Genomic DNA, 12569 nt, shown 5'->3' with positions numbered 1-12569 from the left:
CACCCATGGGGAGGAGGATCAGCAGGTGCACACTCTGGGCCCATCCATCCAATTAATTCAGAGAGTTTCCAGCCCATCCGACTCCCCTCTTCCTGTGACCTCAGCAACACCAACTCCACAGGCTGAGGAAGGTGCCACTGCTAACAGCAGGACCCCGAAAGCAGACTGGGGCCCTCCAAGTCTTGGCCCTCCAGAGGATGCCTGCAAAGATCATCACAGACAGGGCAGAGCAGTCAGTAGGCTGCCTCCACCTCCACTGTGGATGTCCAGGGAGCACCAAGATATAGTGGCAGAGTTAGGAAAGTTAAGGAGAATTAGTAGCACAGCCTGTGCACTGGTGTTAATCACTTGTACATACTGTTCACTATTGTCAATAAACTCCCAAGAATGTCTCCCTGCTTATAGCTCCTTGTTCTGATGAGCAGTGTTCATGTCACTCAGGTGTCAACCTTTCTGTACAAGATAAAGGCAGGTGTCTAAGTCCAGGCCTCTTCCCTATGCTTTGTGCAGCCTTCAGACCAAAGTGATGGTCTGGCCTCACACTCCCTGGAAACATTACTGATGCCTGCATCTCGACGGTGCTGGTCATTGCTGCCAGAATGTAGTGGACAAGCGCCATAGAGTTCCATTATTCTCTCTGTGTGCCATCAGCACCTTTAAGGAGGGGCTGGCCCCCATCTCTTCTGCATCTGTGACCACTGATGCTGTGCTCCAGCTCCTGAAGGGCTCAGGTGCTGAAGGCGGGTAAAGGATCAGTTGCTTCTAAAGTTTCATGGCTGCGTCTCTATGATATGACCTCGATCACAATGCGCAAGCAATCTGCCCTTGGCCAGACAGGAGTCAGACATTCTCAGAGGCTGTGTGAAGATCTATGGAGTGTCCTCACTGCATGTTGTCATCATCCTCCTGCAATCGAGTGACTATTAGGGCCTCTACTGCATCTCCATGACAGGAGCATTTTCACAAAGGGTATTTATGCTGCCATAAGCCAGACTGGAGTCAAACATTCATAGATGCAATGTGAGGATCTACGGGGTCACCTCACTGCATGTCATCATCACCCTCCACAAACCTAGCAGCTATGAGGGCCTCCTGAGTGTGCCTGCCTCATCTGGCCAGTGTGAAGGCCTCATCCCAGTTATCACCGCCTCTGAGGGCCTCCTCACCCTCATTCCCATCAGCGTCCTCCTCATTGGAGGAGACATGCAGCTCCTCTATCTCCTCCTCAGCCAGCTCGTCTCCCTGTTGGAGCAATATGTCATAAAGGGCACAGCAGACGATGACAATGCATGACACACTCTACGGACTATATTGCAGGGCTCCATTAGACCGGTCCAGGCACCGGAACCTTAATCTTCAGCATCCTGATCGTCTGCTCCACCAAGTTGCAAACTGCTACATGAGTCTCATTATAGCATCGCTCTGCTGCAGTGTGAGGCTGCCTCGTGGGTGTCATCAGCCGCATCCTCTGTGGGTAGCCCTTGACCCCGAGGAGCCATCCCTGCAGCTTCTGTGGACCCTGGAAGACTCCAGGGATCTGTGACCGATTGAGAATGTGGGCTGTGTGCACATTTCCTGGAAACCGTGTCCACACCTGCAGGATGCATTTCTGGTGGATGCACACCAGCTGCACATTCAGCTAATGCAACCCTTTGCAGTTGATGTAGACCACCATGTGTTGCGATGGAGATCTGAGCACCACATGAGTGCAGTCGATCGCACCCTGCACCTGTGGTAATCCCGAGATCTGGGAGAATTCAATCACTCTTGCATCCTGGCTGTCCTGGTCCTGGGCGAAATGTACAAATTTGTGTGCCCTCACAAAGATGGCATCTGTGACCTTATGAATGCATTTGTGGATGGAGGCTTGTGAGATCCCACAGAGGTCACCGGTGGAACGACCATGGGCAGTAGGTGCCCTCCATGTTCCCATGACAACAAATCCCGTGGTAGTTGGCAGAAGTGACCAACCAATTCCCTAGACATGCGCAGTCTTCAGCGACACTAATTCTCGGTCATCTGCAGGAATGAAAGGCAGCGACTATAGACTCTGGGTGTCACTAGGCACCAGCCTGCGATGGTTCGCTGTGGCTCTTAGGTAGCATGTGCGGGAGCCCCAGCAGCTCCTTCTTCCTGAGGTTGCTGCTCCTGCCTCTGCATAGCCAGGAGCCTCAGTTGCTCTCTCCTCCGTCATCTTTGTGCTCTGTAGGCCATCAGGCATACAGCTAGTTCACGAGACTCCATGATCCTGATGCACTCCTCCTGCAGGATGAGAGAGAGAGAGAGACAGGTGGTTAGCATGGGTGTACTAAGAATCTGCACTGGTTAAGTGTGACAGCCCCGTTACACTTCCCAAAGCGTGCTGGCCACCACTTGGATGGCCAGAGTTTAGTGCGGTGCATGGCTGCCCTGTCAGTTTGAACCATGGGGCAAACTGGTCCAAACCAGGATGCTGGCATTGTAAGGGGCTGTGAGTGCCCCCAGCAGTGACTGCTACATGGCCAGCTTTAGCGAGGTGATTGTACAATGTGTGCAGTCATCCAACGGTTCTGCAGTCCACTAAAATGCTTATGAATTAGCAGTCTGTGCCAGGGCGGAGGGGGGTGGGGGGTTGGGGAAGTGAGGGCGTGAGGGGGTGCAGGGAGAAGCTCTGGAGTACTTGGTGGCACTTTGATGCCTCTGTGATGCTTGAGTGGGCAGATAAGCTAGGAGCCCAACCCCAATCATATCAACGTGGCTGCACCTGAACTGTTTCAGTTGCAGAGGAATGGTCAGTTCTTCAAATTTCCTCAATGCGTGGTCACTTCCCTCACCCACCCAAACTCCCCACCCCAAATGCTTGTGCACTATATTCAACAACAGAGCTGCCCTTAACCCCCCCTCCCCGCCACAAGTCACCTCAAAGGCAAGGCTGCCCTTAACCCTGACCCCCGAGGCCCTTCAAGCTTGAAGTCCAACAGCCGACCTTGGTGAGCACGGCACAACATTACTGTGTACTCACCTCTGAGTTCACTTCAAAGTGCAGGCTGCCAAATACACACCATTTACCTGCTGCTGTGAAACACATTTGCGTGCTTTCCCACTGATGTGGCCAGATGATCCGGGCTGGCCTGATAATGATATGCTGATTTATTACAATGAGGTTCCTGACCTCCGATGGTGGGAAACACAGCTCGCCATCGGCAGGCTGAGCGGACAATCACGAACTGGTTTTCCACCGTTGTAAAACTAATTGCGCCATATTGACCGCTCACGCCACTGATTACGCCCAACGCCAGCGGGCATGGAAAGTTCCGCCCTCAGTTGCCCTTATCCTAACTTACACCAAATCCTGGTCACCCATTATACTGTACTTGCTGACCTACAATTGTCCCCAATTACCCAATGCTTTGATTTTAAGTTTCTCATTCTTGTTTTCAAACCCCTTCATGGCCTCAATCCTTCCTACCTCTGTAACCTCCTTGAGCTCTAAAACTATTAAATTCTCTGTGCTCTTCCAACTCTAGCCCCTTATGCATCCTCAAAGCTTCACCATTGGCAATTGTGCCTCCAGCTGCCAAGATGCTAAGCTCTGGACTTCCCTCCATAAACCTCCTTGCATCTGTACCTTTTTTTCCTCTTCAACACCTACCTTATCTCCCCTAATATCCCCTTATGTGACTCACACCAAAATTTGTTTGACAACACCCCTGTGAAGTATCTTGGGACATTTTACTATGTTAAAGGTGCTGTACAAATTCAAGTTACTGTTGATGCTGTTGGAAGATATTACAACCAAGTTTCACTTATCCAGATCTGATGTGCACATTGAATTAGTGATGCAAAACTGGGGTTCCAGGCTGATCTGTCCTTAACCTAGCTAGCTGACTGCTGTTTCAGCTAATATTGACTCAAACCTGGCATCTTTTGGTCTGTATCATTTACAGCAATACCATATAGTACCATTTAGGAGGGCTGGGGAAAAATGTTATCAAAAGTTTGTTAAAAAATTAATTTTCCAAGAAATGCCAAGAGGAGACATCGCAGTGATCCCTTCTGTTAGTGTAGCAGATATGCTAATTGCACACTCCAATTAGATAAAAATTGTCTTCAACCTTTCTATTGTTTACATTTGAACTTCTTGCATTGCATGAATTCACTTGTTCCTTGACACCCAGATATAATTTGGGGTCATTAGTACAAAGGTGTCTCTAGACGTGTGTTGTAAATTAATTGATGAGTATTAAAGTTTAGTGCAAACTTTGCTTCCCAGCAATAAATAAAATAAATTAGTTTGCATTGTGACATTTCACCACTGGTGGTGCCCAAAGAAACAAATATCAGAATTCTTTCTAAGTGCATCGCTCTTCATATTTTTCACATGACCAGCTCTCAGTGGTACACCTTCTTTCACCCTGCAGGTAGCTGTGTTTTACAGAAGGCCAGCAAATTATTATTGGAATTTTTAATTTACATGATTTACAGCCGGGGAGATGAGAGTCCAATTAGTTCCCATTCTGATAACTGAACAATGCTTAACACATGGAGGAAAGGGAGTAGGAAATATGTAAGAAATAAGAAAAATAATGGGACCACTAGATTTTGTTAACTTTTAAGTTCCACATAAACACCCAGTGTGAATATAACAGATGCTGAAAACATTTATGTTAAACCACCCAATGGCCTTGCTATTTACAGGTAGGTGGGTATGGTTGTGTGAAGTGTAGTAGCACAGTAGAAACTCGGCAAGGCTGAGACATGGAGGTCTTGCCAAAGTTAATGGCAGGGTTTCAATGTCACTTTTTTTTTTTTCTTCCTTATCCAGTTAAAAAGACATAGGGGAGAGGAGCAACAGGAAACCACTGCTGGATATCCCTAAGAACATTTCTTGGTGATCCTGATCATGGAGCTGGTTGTAAATCAGGAATTAGGGGAGGAGGGATGGTTGCTGGTCACAGCAGAAAAAAGAGAGATCGTGGTCGGCAGAGGGGAGGCTGAAGGCTTGCTTGAGGAGCTGGGGGAGCACTCATGTTTCTCTGGACCCACAAGGAGTGCTATAAAAAGCAGACACTTTCTGGAACCAGCAGCTCCCATCTCCATTTCACTGACTATTTCTTGAGCCCTGAGAAATGCAGGCAGCAATAGTTACATTTAAATCAGAGACCCAATTGCACTGAAAATGGCAACAGGTACATACATGAAGTGTGCCCAGTGTTTTCCGGTTTTAAAGCCCTCCCCTCATCTGTTTTAGGGGCTTAATATCAAGGCCAATGTGCTTTGCCTTTTTCAGGTTATAGTATGCTGCCTATTTGCATCTCTGCAACACCACCTGTGTCCCTGTCCTGCTTCACTCCCACTACTGCTGAAATGCTTATCCTTATCCCTGTCTTCTCTAGGTTTAATTCCAACTTTTTCCTTGAGTTTCCCAAGCTCCACTCTAATCCAAAATGACCCTGCATGTTTTCCAGTCACTCCTATCCTTGCCAATCTCCACTGGTTATCTTCCTTCCAGCACATCAACTTTGTTCCTTTTTAATTCTTTTGTTCTCTTGTTCAACTTCTTGTTCTCGTTTACAAGTCCATCGTCGGCTTCACACCTCCCAACTTCTGAAACCTCCTGCTATTCTACATGCCCTCTGCCCTATGACTCTGGTTTTCATTGCATCCCCATCTCCACTCCACCTTCTGTTACAAATTCTTCAATCGGTTTACCCCATCCCGTGGGCTATCCTACCTAAAAGCTGTCCACCATGTTACCTCTTCTCCTGAAATCTAAAACCTCGTCAAAAGAGCTAGCCTTCCCTTATTCTCCCTTAACGTTTCCCCATAACTGCTGGATATCCATTTCAGCTTCCGAAAAGTATATTGGGATCTTTTATGACATTAATGATGTATGCTGTTGCCTAAAACTGCACTATCCTGTGGCACACCTATTAGTATATATGTGCCCTGCTACAATGAAAATATAAAAAGCACCAATACCCTGATGTGTCATCAGTGTCATACAGTCTCCAAAATATTTATTGAAATGTGCCTAATACGTTGTTGAAAATAAAAAATACACTACCCTGAAGTGCCATATTAAATATAAATCATTTAATGTTACTGTGAACATATCTAAGACCATATATACAATAACATAATGGGTACAACTGTAGGTATAAAATCAATACACTGTACTAGCTATTAGTATTTATGAAATAGAACCTTCTTGTTACTCATTTTTTGCCATTAAGTTCTATAATTAACACTGTTACAATAAACAGTAGATTAAATAAATATGGTGTGACTGTGTCCTGAAAGTTTGTTAACAGATACAGTCAGAGCCACAAGTTTTACAATGTTGCTGTGTACTTTGATAACTCAGTGGCTAGATGATTGGTGCAATAAGGTGGTGATACCGCTCTTGGCACACAGGCAGCATGTTAATTGGCAGAGCTGTTCCTATTTTTTTAAGTACTTACAGGAGTATACAACCTTCCTTTTTACATATTTTCTTGAAATTTGGGTGCTTTATGGAACATCAAAGGCAGGATTTTCCCTCGTTGGGTGGGCATTTCAGGTGGGACTTGGAGCGGCCGCAAAACGGTCTGCTGTCCATGATCGGGCCCCAACCGCAATTTCACACTGGCTGGCCAGTTAACGGCACTGCCAGGGTGGGGGTGGGAGGAGCGCGAGCCCTGAAGTCTGCGCATGCACAGGGCTGCGCTCACTGAAAGCTCCCTGAAGGCACACAGCTGCCTCAGGAAGCTGAAGATTTTTAAAACGAAAATGAAGAATCCACAAATAATATAAACATTTCCCCACATGTGACTCAGTCACATGAAGAGGCACATGTTAAAAATTTGTTCAAAAAATAATTATTGTTTTTTATTCACTGTTGGAAACTTCATTCTGCCCGTGGGTGACCGTTTCACAAAAAATGCAAAGGCTGCCTGGTCTATTTGCCCGCCCGCCAATTGTAAGGCTGGACAGGCAGTGAAAAATTCTACTTAATTACCTGCTTAAGTGCCTTAATAGACCTCTTAATTGTCGGTGGGCAGGCTCCTGTCTCTCACGCGTGCCCGCTGACTGAAATATTGCGTGAGTGCATGATGATGTGGGGACGTAATTGCGTGCCACTTCATGCTCAAGCGTGTCGGGCACATGGCTGCACACCGAGCTGAAAATCCTGGCCTAACTGTCTCTTCTTCTTAAGCAGTCCCTTGTGATCGAGGATGGCTTACTTCCATTCTGGTTCGATGGGTTCTGAGATGGCTGATAAGTCCAGTGCAGATCCTTGAAAGGTGCTTGCTTCTTCTTTAGGCTGCTGCTTCTGCTTTAATTGGCTAGCATCACAGACTAATACCTGGATTGGTTAGGTAGGTTGTTTGGAGGTTTATGCGCTCCCTCCGATGCTTCAACTTTGCCTCTGCACAATCCTGGCAAAGTTTCTCGATGTGTTCGGTGCCGCCCCAAATGAGCCTTCCCCATTTCGGTCAGTCATAAGCCAGGCTCTCCCATGAGTTGCCAGGTATGTTTGCCCTCTTCCAAGATGCTTTGCCGACATTATCTGAAGCGTTTCTGCTGTCGCAACAAATTCTGAGTCGAGCAGTTGATTTGGGAATCGGGCGTCAGGCATACGACCGACATGGCCCGCCCAGCAGAACTGGTTTTGAGTGATCATTGCCTCGATTGGGAGAGGACATTGCTGTTGGATTGCTTTTCTTGCTGCCAGATTTGGAGGATCTTGTGAAGGCACCACTGATGGTACTTCTCCAGTGCTCTGAGGGCCTGCTGCAGGTAGTCCAAATCTTCAAAACATATAGGAGTGCAGGGATCACTGCTGCCCAATAAACCATGAACTTTGTCTTGGGTTTGAGATCCTGGTCCTTAAGTACTCTTTTCTTCAGTTGGCTGAAGGCTTGGTCGGCACATTGAAGGTGTTGATGAATTTTGTTGGCCATGCCTGCCTTTACCAAAAGGATGATATGGAAAATGGTCCACATTTTCCTGAATCTCACATTGATCTTAATCGACGGGGAGAGGTGCTGTGTTGTGGGAGCTGGTTGAAAGAGGACCTTGGTTTTATGGTTGTTTAATGAAAGGCCCATTTTCTCACATGCTTCAGAGAAGGAGTCGACAATGACCTGGAGCTCAGTTTCTGAGTGAGTGCACACATAAACATCATCTACATAATGAAGCTCTATGACAGGTTGGAGTACTTTTGGTTTTGGATTAAAGGCAGCATAGGCTGAACAGTTTCCCATCTGTTCTATAGATTATCTCCACACCAATGGGTAATTTGCTGTAGGAGAGGTGCAGTATTACAATGAAGAAAGTGTAAAGTAGAATTGGTAAATGTAAAGTAAAACTGAATATCTCATTATAAAACACCAGAAATAAAGCTGCTTCTCTAAACAGGTACTTATCTAGCATAAGTGATGCACTGTGGGTCAATTCCTTTTGTGTGGCACAATCTGGGTGAAAGTATTGGGAGGGAATGGAGGGTGAAAAACTAAATTTACAGGTTAGGTTATAGTGATTAGTTGTAGTATGAGGGTATGGTGTGGTGTGCTTTATTAAGTGGAAGGACAAGGGAACAATATTCAAAGGCTGAAGTACACCTGGGAGATCACTCTAAGGCAATACTGTTGGTTATCCAAAAGAAGAAATCAAACTTGAAGGAAAGAACTAAGGTAAGGAATGTGAATGAGTTTGAATAAACATAGCCTGTGATATATATAGAAGCTGCCCTGTTAATGGGTAGATTCTGATGCCAAAGTGAGCCACAGGTGGCCAATGAGTTTGCTTGAGCATCTCATTATACTTAACTCAAACTTATCTAGTAACCTACAGCAATTGCAACACAAAGGAAAGTAATGATCATGATTGAGAACGCACATTGTCGATCAAAAAGAGAGAAAGCTAGATGATACAGCTGAGAAAGATTGAAGACTGATTAGAATTATTCACAAATGCAGCTGAAAATTACAGTGCACTCATACAGGGCTCAAACATTCTCCCAAGCTTTCTGAAGATAAGGTACTTTGTATTCGGATGCATGAAGCCATAACTACACAGCACAACAATTTTGCTCATCCAATGCATCTGTATCTGCTCTTCACAGAAGAAAGCCTCCATGATACAGAGCATGAACTGATGGTGGGACTCAGAAGACACGTCTTTCACTTCCTTCTAAGGTGATATCATGGAGGTCTTTAGCTGCAAACCTATGCTGCTATGAAGATGGGTGGAAATATATGTATATGTTTGTAAAATTATAATTGTAAAACACCTCTATACAAATATATATTTCGGTAACTGTAAACCCAAGTACCATCTGAATGAGTTCACTGGATACCTGGTCATTGCAAACCAGCTGCAAATTAAATTTGTTCTTAACAAGTTGTACATTGTCATGAAGCATAGCTTACCTGTTCTACGGATTATCATTAGACAGCATAATATATCAAAGAAATGCCAAGAGAAACATCAGGCACAAACAGGCTAAGCTCAGTATTTTGCCACCTGTGATATTGAGGACCACATTCTTATAACAATTTTCCAGCTACTGCATTTGGACAAAGCGAAACATGAACAATCACTTCAGAGATTTCATAGCAGTGTAACACTTGGTGCTCAAACAAAGCTTCCTGTAGGAGCATGTGATTAGAAACATAAGAGTGTGTCACCAACAACCCCTTGTCTGCAAGTTGCCTTTGTCCAAGTAACAGAAACAGCCTCTTAAAGCAAGTAAGCTCCCACAGCTGCAGTAGGACAGGCAACATCTGCCACATTGGCAAAACTATTTGGGTCTAGCACTCTGAGCTCAGCACAGAGTGAATCGACAACACATCTGCATACCGCTCATAAAGTCTCCATACCTATTCCTTCTTGTGACACATCACTAAAGACCAGTACAAGAGTAATACCATGGATTTACTGGTTCATGCAGCATAAGGGATAGACAAAACAGCACATATGTTTAATACATATGTTCACTATTAATTTCAATAAAAACACAATTTAAAAAACACAGTCAGAATTCCGTTTCCATTTTCACGAGATTATGATCTTGTTCTACGTCAGCTCCTAGCTAAGCTTTCAACTTCTTAACTTTATTCCTGTATCTTTGTCTCACCATTATATAGTCCAGTTGAAATATTTTATTTTCCTCAAACAGCAATAATGAGGGAATGTTTTATTAAAAGGAATCTGCGATGAAATATGAAAACAGGTCTCAAGCAAAGAACTGCTCCACTCAATTCAGAGAGTTCACGGCTTTTGCAATGTCTACGTGAACATGCTGCATTCCACTATTGTCCTATCAACTCTTTCTGGGGCATAGTACAGTACCACCAGTGTAGTCCAACATTGAAACTCTTTTTTGAGAATTCAGTTTGGCCGTCTCTCAAATGTGTGTTATCCAATCCTCTGTAGAATGTGTAGCAATGTCTTGAGTTGCATTGGTCATAAATTTCCACAGAAACATTTACATTAATGATGTGCTGTTAGGATAAGACTTTCATCTGCTGATCTATTCCAATGTTGGCCTCATTATTTTCCACCATATTCCACCTTGGATCTTCTTCAGTCAGGATACCGTTTCCATTTTCACGAGATTATGATCTTGTTCTACGTCAGCTCCCAACTAAGCTTTCTACTTCTTAACTTTATTCCTGTATCTTTGTCTCACCATTATATAGTCCAGTTGAAATCTTTTTGTATTGCCAAACATTATCCACGTATGCCTTCATCTATGATGCCTAAACCTCATGTTTGTTATCAGGAACCCTGTTTATCTGCAAAAAGGTACTGGCTTTTAACCTCGCTCATTTCTTTTCCCAAGATCATATGCCCTACTTCTTTGTCATCTCTTCCTTTTCTAACAATACTGTTCCAATCTCCCAATACAATCACATAGCTCTTTCCACTCTGCCATTCAATTAGTTTTCAATTCTATCATACATTTCATCAACCTCCTCATTTGGATGTTAGCTCGTGGGCATATATACCTGAATGATGGTAATGCCCTCTGGTTGCCCCTTTAGTTTCACTAGCATAAGCAAGAAGTCAAAGGCAATCTGATGTCCTGACTTTTGTACAATTAATCTAATTGTCCAGGCATTGAAGGTTGTGCTGAGAATTGTAACAAAGAACGTGGATGGGAAGGCGCAGAACTACAGCAGAGTTGACCATGGATTTCAGGGAGGAAGAGAGATGAAAGAAACAATCAGCATTATAAGATTAGTGAGTGAATGCAGTTTAGAATTTGGACAGGAAGTATGTTTGTTTTGGAGATTTTGAAAAAGCATTCAGTCAGGTTGACTGGATTAAACTCTTGACAGTGCTGAACAACTTTGGAGTAGACTGGAGAGATAGATGACTCATAAGAAATTTATACATGGGAAAAGCAGGAACAGTGAGAATAGCCAATGGTGCATCAGAATCATGTGTAATTGGAAGAGGATTTTGACGTGGGTGTTTTTTAATCACCAGTCCCCTTCAATACCAATGCAGCAGCAATGATCAAAGAATCTGGTGTTAAGATTGGTTGGTGAGGGGGTGGTCAGTGGGACAAATGATGACATCAGTTAGATTTGCAGACAACGAAGCTCATGTAATGAACGCAGAAAAAGATTACAAGAACTAGTAGAGAGACTAGTAAGAGCAGGTGTGAACTTTGAAAAGAAAGTGAAACCAAAACCATTTGGATTTGCAAAACCAAATCACCAAATCATATATTCATAGATAGAAAAGAGATAAAACAGGTGCAAGAATTCAAGTATTTAGCAAACTTAATATCTGCAGATGGAAAGTGCAACATAGAAAAAAGCGCAAGAATAGCAATTGGAAAGGTCATATTTGGTAAGAGACTGTGCTAACCAGGGAGCTGAATAAACAACTCAAGAAGCAGCTTGCAAAGAGCCTGATTTGGAGTGTTATTTTGTATGGCTGTGAGACTTGATCTTACAGAAAGAGGAGCCCAACTTGCTAAGTCACTTTGAAATGTGAATTTAGGGGAGAATGGAAAGGATCAGTGGAACAGAAAAAGTAACAAATAGTTAAGTGCTGAGGAGGGTGAATGAACAAATAAATTTGCTGAACGTAATTAGGAACAGACAAAGAGTCTGGATGGGGCACATCTCAAGAAGAAATGGACTTGTAAAAGATATTATGGAGGGAAAATTTCAAGGAAAAAAAGAGTATAAATGCTGGATGGCTTGAAAATTGAAGGAAGTTATTGGCAAATGAAAAGACTAACACAGGATAGGGAGGCATGGAAAGACAACTGTGAGCCAAAGACCTGCCTTCGGGCAGAGCACACATGATGATGACACTGAACTCCTATTATATTTAATGCTTGCACATGGGGAAGATACCAGACCTAAAAAGGAATGTTAGGATGGACAACATCAGCTGGGCAAAAATCCAATGGAACTGGATCCCAGCCTAAAAATGTCAGTATAATGTATTTATGCCCCAAATTTTGCTGAAAAAGAAAGAAAATACATTTGAGGCTGTCATCTCTAAGGAATCCATCAAACTGGCCTTCACTCTGTAAGAAAAAAGGAACTTATCATATAGTCTAGATAAGTAGATTTGAG

This window comes from Carcharodon carcharias, chromosome 4 (assembly GCF_017639515.1).
Source record: "Carcharodon carcharias isolate sCarCar2 chromosome 4, sCarCar2.pri, whole genome shotgun sequence".
Classification (NCBI taxonomy): domain Eukaryota; kingdom Metazoa; phylum Chordata; class Chondrichthyes; order Lamniformes; family Lamnidae; genus Carcharodon; species Carcharodon carcharias.
This window is presented reverse-complemented; position numbering follows the sequence as displayed.